The 7,526-nt window shown below is 44.6% G+C and overlaps 1 pseudogene; it reads left to right on the top strand.

Moving 5' to 3' along the window:
* Positions 1–3,213: 3,213 nt before the first annotated feature.
* Positions 3,214–6,765, top strand: LOC136514474 (S-adenosylmethionine synthase 1-like; annotated as a pseudogene).
* The last annotated feature ends 761 nt before the right edge of the window (positions 6,766–7,526 follow it).

Consider the following 7,526-nt stretch of genomic DNA (forward strand, 5'->3'; position numbering starts at 1 on the left):
CTCCCTTCCAAATTATAAGTTACTTTAATTTTTTGGTACATCCATTTTATTATACATCTAAATATAACATATGTCTAGATACATAACAAACTATATGTACCAAAAAAAAGACAAAACAACTTATAATTTGGAACATAGATAGTAAAAGGTAATATCTCAAATAAATCTAAGCTGTTAATTTTTTGAATTTTGTTTATTAATTAATAAATTAAAAAATCTAGGAAACAAAAATACTTCTTCCGCATCCCCTAATGACGGGAGGGGAAATTCCTTTCAAAACATGCATGCGGATTTCCCTAATCATGGGAGATATTAAAAACATGCATGCCGATTCCCCTAATCACGGGAGATACAGAAGCGATTCCTTTCGATTTTTAATTACTTAATAAATTAAAGAATCTAGAAAAACAAAAATACTTCTTCCGCGGGGAATTCCTTTAAAAACATGCATGCCGATTCCCCTAATCGTGGGAGATACAAAATCATTTGATATATTTTGCTTTCTAGAAATATTCTCTCCGTCACAAAATATAGTGTATTTTCATATATATCCTAAGTCAACTCACCTCATGTTTGACTAACATTATAGGAAAACATATTAACTTCTACCACACCAAAAAGGTAAGTTGTAAAAATACATTCCATAATGTTTCTAATGGAGCTTATGTGATGTAAAAAAATATTATTGTTCTTTTCTATAAATTTGATCAAACTTAAGATAGATTGATTTAGGACAAATGAAAGAGACAATTATTTCCTTGCTTCGTGTGCATTGTCTTGGTGAACTATTATATACTCCCTCCATTCCTAAATAAATAAATTCCTGAAATCCGTAATGGTCAAATTATCTTAAGTTTGACTAACTTTATAGGAAAGGATAATAACACCTATGACATAATATGTTCTATGGTATATCTAATGATACTAATTTGATGTCATAAGTCTTAACGGGTTTCTCTGAAAATTCGGTTAAAATTTAAAAAAAATTGACTTGAGACAAATCTAGAAATCTATTTTCAGGGACAGAGTGAAGACCGAGTACTAGGCTAGAAAATCAAGAGGATAGATAATATGGATACGGCCGTGCATGGAAATGGATTTGACGTCTGTCTGTGCCGTCGTCGTCGTCCTCGGCTCCTCCGTGCATGGTCGCACTGATCAAGTGTATGGGCCTATAGAGTGTCCATATAGATGACGATGAGACAGGGGACCTAGCTAGCTGATGTAGAGTGTGATGAGGAGTCCAACAATACGGCCAGCCGTGCGACATGGATAGGACTATGGTTTCTCGATGGCGTGCCTAATCGTTTCCTGCCCTATCTTTTGCAGATCAAACGGCGACGGGATCGGTCGATGTGATTGTTATTGGTATTGTTATTGTTGTTATCGTCATTACCATGTTAGAATGTTTGGCAAAAAAACAAGAATATATGTTATATGACTCTTAACATTTAGAAGAATTTAGCATATCTCGGTTAGATTCGTTGTGGTTGAAGATGTTTTAACTACCTAGGTCAATTTCTCGACTTAACACATACATTCGCATTTATCTGAATTTATTCTAGAATTTAATGATATTGGTCGATTAGCAGCGAAGACTTAATGAATTTCGGTGTTTTTGGAGGTGAGCGAAAAAAAATTGTTTAGAAATACTAGTATTTAAAGGTTGGATAGAATCTGTGTCAACTAAAAGACATAAATTAGCATATATCATAGTAGAAAGCTTCTCCTTCCACCTTCTTAAGGTGGAAGGATCAATCATAAGACCTTTTTTCGAAATTTGAGAACCATAAAATCAATTTATTTAATTTCCTCTAACCAAAATTTGGGGCTAAAAATCCTGAAATTTGGAACCCTGAATGAAACCATTGATTTGATAGAGGAGCATGCAAAACAAGCCAAGATAGTATAGACTAAGGTCATGTCCGGATATCTAAGTAAATAGTTTGGTGGGTAATAGTTAATAACTAATACTAGTCGTATTGTTTGGATCCAGCAGCTAAAAGCGAATGCATTGTGATTTTGTCTATAACTCCTTTCATCTTTAACTCTTATACAGGTAGAAGAAAAAATGATTTTGGCAAATTATTAGCTAGGTTGGTGTAGCTAGTGATATAATCCATTAATTCGAAATTATAAGATGTTTTAGCTTTTCTAGATTCATATCTTTTGTTATGCACTTAGACATAGTGTATGTCTAAATACATGATAAAAACAATGTATCTAGAAAAGTGAGAACATCTCGTAATTTGAAATGAAGGGAGTAGTTATTAGCTAAGAATCCAGCTAACAGTTAACTCATCTATTGATTAGTTGATCCTGTTTTAATTTAGTATAATCTTTTTAGCTGGGTGGGTCCAAACATCAATTGCCTGATAGTGATTGCATATGGGCTGAGCTGCTCTTGCCATATGCCATTCTGCGGGCCACCCTGGGTGTTAGTAGTCTCATTTTTTTCTGTGACTTGTTACTAGTCTCATTTGAGAGGATGCCCAGTACCTCAGCCATATATGCTTTGACATGGGTGTTTGACCCGACCTGCCGCCAGCAAGGCCAATGCAAATTAAAGCTGGTCACATTTCAGCTAATCACTAACGAGCCTAGCTTAGCTGTTAGTGAATGGCAAGCTTCACCAAGTCAACAGGACCAGTGAACACTGAAACCAAACAATATAATAAGAAACCAAAAAGAAATTACAAAGAGGGAATGGATTTTGAGAGCAGTGATTGAGATTAGCAGATCACTGATCAGCATGACTCAGTACCGCTGCTAACTTTGGTGATGATCCATTTGTTTTGTTTACAAGGCTACTCTCCTACTATAACCTAATATAATAGTGGCGAGATGATTATGTGAGATTGACCGAACTTAATTCGGTCAAGCGTCATTAACCTATAGTGCTGCCTTGCTGGTGGGCCATGCCAACTGGTGTGCGTGCGCCATCACAGCCAGCGGGGGTGGGGCCCACGGGCGGTTGGTGAGCGGGGCGGGCCGAACCACGCGGCCTCCCCCGGACTCGGGGCCCACGAGTCAGCGGCAGTCTCAGCAGGAAGGCCCGCGGTGTTTGGTGGGTACGGGTCGCTGTCCCCCACCCAACCCAACCCACCCGTTATACAGCGGCGTCACTCCCCTCGGCCGCCGGATCCGACCAAATCCGATCCGACGGCGGCGGGCCTCCGCTGCGGCCGTGCCCGGTGCCGACGGGGGCTATAAATGGGCCGGCGCGCGGCCCGGCACGGCGTGCGCTGCGGCCGGGTCGGATCTGAGACGAGACGAGACGAGACGAGCCCCCCTCCCCTCAACCGGAACTTGCTACCATCCCATCCCACTCCACCCGCCCCGCCGCCTCCACCGGATCTCGTCGGACTCGGATCCGCCCGACCACCCCGCGCCGCCGCCGCAGCAGGTGAGCATCCATCTCCTCGTCCCTTCTCCTCTCCTTCGGTCCTCGAGGCGCCTGTCCCCGCGCCGCCGCCGGCGCTCTGCGTTCCGGTGCCTGCTTCGCCGTAGGGTTTTGTTTGTTTTGTTGTCTGTAGCAAGACGCGTTTCTAGTTGCAGCGGGCTCTTGATTCGCTGCCCGCAATGGTTGGTCTCGCGGGCAGCTGCTCCTCCCTCGGTCAGACGGTGGTAGGCTCCGGCACGCGTCTCGCGCATTCCTTGCCGCCGTCGAAGAAGGCCAAAGCCCAGGTTGGGGCTTGCCATGATAGGTTTCCTGGTTTCGTTCGTTCGTGCCGCGAAATGTTTTGTTTTGCTCTTAAATTGATTATAATCCGATAGTCAAGGAGGGATTTTTTTTTTCTCCCTTCTTTCACACGCACCTGTTCGGAGTGGTAGTGATGGTTCTCGTCTTGTCGCGTTCCACGAGACGGGAAATGAAAGAGGGGCAAGGCTCCGCACGTGGTTCGACGAGACGATCTCGTTGGAAAACCGTCCGTGTTGTTAGGAAAAATCTGAGCTTTCGGGTCAACATGTACATACGTGTGCTAATCCGAATTTTCTGCCGGCGAAACATGTGTGCAGGAACTGCATAGGGCTGCTATGTTTACCGTAGATTGTAAAGGAGGTTGCTACTGAAATGATACGGATGCTGATTGCATCTGTATTCTTATAAAATAGTTGGGGAGAAGAATCGTGGATTACTTTTGTCTTATTAGTCTATAAAGAAACCACATGCTATGCTTCACACTTTTTGCTAGGCAAGCTGCACGGGGTTCAGGGGATTTCAAAAAATTTATTATTTCTGCAAGCTGTCTAGAAACTTACAGCTACTGGTTCTTGCTTTTACCATGTTCTGTAGTGTTTTTTCGAGTGCTTTGTTGTACCTGTGTGAAGGTTGCTGCTAAAATTGTAGGGGTCCTCAGTATCTTTTGCCAGCAATTGTTAGCGAAAAATGATCCTCTTCCAATAAACCACATGTTCTAAATTCTTATTAATAGGCCAGCTGTGTGCAGGATTTGTCAAAAAAAATTGCTACCTGAACAGAGGATTTGTGGGAGTTTCTTTTTACAAGCTAGCTGCCAGCTTATGCTTTTACTATGCTCATGGCGTTGCTTTATACTCTGTTCCAATTTATAAGTTGTTTTGGCTTTTCTAATACATTGCTTTTGCTATGAACCTAGATATTTGCTATGTCTAGATTCATAGCAAAAGCTATGTACCTAGATAAGCCAAAACGACTTGTAATTTGGAACACAGGGAGTGGAAACTACTTTTCCATCCTGCAACATGTATTGGAAGAATATAATTTGAGTGGTTGTTTTCTTCCTAGAATCTTGTTACACAACTTGTTATTCTTGTGCTGATTCGGGACGAGGCTTGGTAGATTCCTCTTGCCTTATCCACTAAAGCACAAATGCGGAGCATATTCTCGTACGAGTGGATCAGAAACGCCAAACTTTTGTCAGTGGGACTTAGTTGACTCTGCGTGAAGAATCTCTCAACCTGAAATTGTGGTCTTATGTGCCAACAAATATGCCCTTTTTGTGCTTGATTAGTAGCCTAGCACTTTTTATTGCTGTCTTTTGTTGCATGAGGCAATAGAAAAAATTTCTGACAAAGCATTTTTGCCAAAAGGAGTACAGTGTTTGCTTGTGCCCTGCGAATCCAGATTGGTGAACAATAAATCGCTTAATTGTTGCTATCTAAACATTTCCATAAATCGCTTAGTTATTGCCCTTATATAGGAGTACATCAACCTTGTTGGTCATGCAATTTGTTTGGTTATGAGAATTCTCACTTTGCCTTAGCCATTTTTTTTACATATTTTCTGTAACTAATCATTTGTATTGTCTGCTGCAGATCAGAGAAGATGGCCGCAGTTGACACCTTCCTCTTCACCTCGGAGTCTGTGAACGAGGGACACCCTGACAAGCTCTGCGACCAGGTCTCAGATGCCGTTCTTGACGCTTGCCTTGCTGAGGACCCTGACAGCAAGGTTGCTTGCGAGACCTGCACCAAGACCAACATGGTCATGGTCTTTGGTGAGATCACCACCAAAGCCAATGTCGACTACGAGAAGATTGTCAGGGAGACCTGCCGCAACATTGGTTTCGTGTCAGCCGATGTCGGGCTTGACGCTGACCACTGCAAGGTGCTCGTGAACATTGAGCAGCAGTCTCCTGATATTGCTCAGGGTGTGCATGGCCACTTCACCAAGCGCCCCGAGGAGATTGGAGCTGGTGACCAGGGACACATGTTTGGGTATGCAACTGATGAGACCCCTGAGCTGATGCCCCTCAGCCATGTCCTTGCCACCAAGCTTGGTGCTCGCCTCACCGAGGTCCGCAAGAATGGAACCTGCCCCTGGCTCAGGCCCGATGGGAAGACCCAGGTGACAGTTGAGTACCGCAATGAGGGTGGCGCCATGGTCCCCATTCGCGTCCACACTGTCCTCATCTCTACCCAGCACGACGAGACAGTCACCAATGATGAGATTGCTGCTGACCTGAAGGAGCATGTCATCAAGCCTGTCATCCCTGAGCAGTACCTTGACGAGAAGACCATCTTCCACCTTAACCCATCTGGTCGCTTTGTCATTGGTGGACCTCACGGTGATGCTGGTCTCACTGGCCGGAAGATCATCATTGACACCTATGGTGGCTGGGGAGCCCATGGTGGTGGCGCTTTCTCCGGCAAGGACCCAACCAAGGTCGACCGCAGTGGAGCCTACATCGCAAGGCAGGCTGCCAAGAGCATTGTCGCCGACGGCCTTGCTCGCCGTGCCATCGTCCAGGTCTCCTACGCCATCGGTGTGCCTGAGCCTCTCTCCGTGTTTGTTGACACGTACGGCACCGGCACGATCCCCGACAAGGAGATCCTCAAGATTGTGAAGGAGAACTTTGACTTCAGGCCTGGCATGATCATCATCAACCTTGACCTCAAGAAAGGCGGCAACGGGCGCTACCTCAAGACAGCGGCCTACGGACACTTTGGAAGGGACGACCCTGACTTCACCTGGGAGGTGGTGAAGCCCCTCAAGGCGGAGAAGCCTTCTGCCTAAGGCGCCCTTTTTCAGAAGCTTTTGGTCTGCTGCGCTTATCATGTTTTATTATGGCTTCTATATGTTGTGATTCTTGATCTGCCCCTTGCTTATCATTTGTATTTGTACTGTCCTAATAAGTGGTACTTGTGAGGGTCTTACTGTGTCTGCTTAATTACCTAGAGGATTATTTCTGGTTTCGCTGCTTATGTAATGCTTAAAACAATGAAAGAAGCTACAGGCTACAGCGACTTTGAGAAGTAATGGGACCTCGTGCATTTTGGTTATATATTGCAATGCTGTGAGGTGTGATTATATTGCCTTGGGCATTGGTCTGTAATGGGACCTCGTGTATGTGACTGGTGAAGCTGCAATGGCTAATGTTTGGTGAAGCTGCAGTGACCGAGTGTATATGTGTTTGTGGAAGCGGCAACCTACCTGGTAACTGAACATCGCTTTCTTGTGTCTGGTGACCTGTAGAGTGATGCTGCCCACCTGTTGTTGACATTAGGTGGTAGTTGGTGAGCAACCAGAACCAGAAGGGGTTTAGTTCTATTAATCGATCAGAATATATATCTCCTAGGTCTGATGAGGTGAGCTGTCAATTTTCGCAGCAACCCGGAGTGCATCCCATTCGCAGGTCAGCTGTGCATGTCAGTGACAACTGAACTGAAACTCTGAATCTTCTCTTCTGGTAGACCATCGCCCATCAGCAAAGTGATGTTTGGTCTGTCACCCTCTCAACCTCTGCTGATGTACTGTATCTGAATTCTGACGATCATGTCGAGTCAGCTTTTGGGGTGTGTTTTTGGCCTAAATCTGTGCGGCTGAAATCTCTAGGAATCTGCGATGATTGGGATCACACAGCTTGGAGATGACAGCGCAAGAGGATTTCCGTTCCATCATGTTGGAGATGAGATGACCCAAACCAAATTGCCGAAGATGCAATGCAATGCAGTGCAACCACTACCGGAGACGGCTTCTTCGTCGAGTGTCCCATACTTTGTCGAGTGTTTTTTATCGGACGCTCGACAAAGAGGCTATTTGT

Source organism: Miscanthus floridulus, chromosome 16 (genome assembly GCF_019320115.1).
Source record: "Miscanthus floridulus cultivar M001 chromosome 16, ASM1932011v1, whole genome shotgun sequence".
In the NCBI taxonomy this organism is placed as follows: Eukaryota; Viridiplantae; Streptophyta; class Magnoliopsida; order Poales; family Poaceae; genus Miscanthus; species Miscanthus floridulus.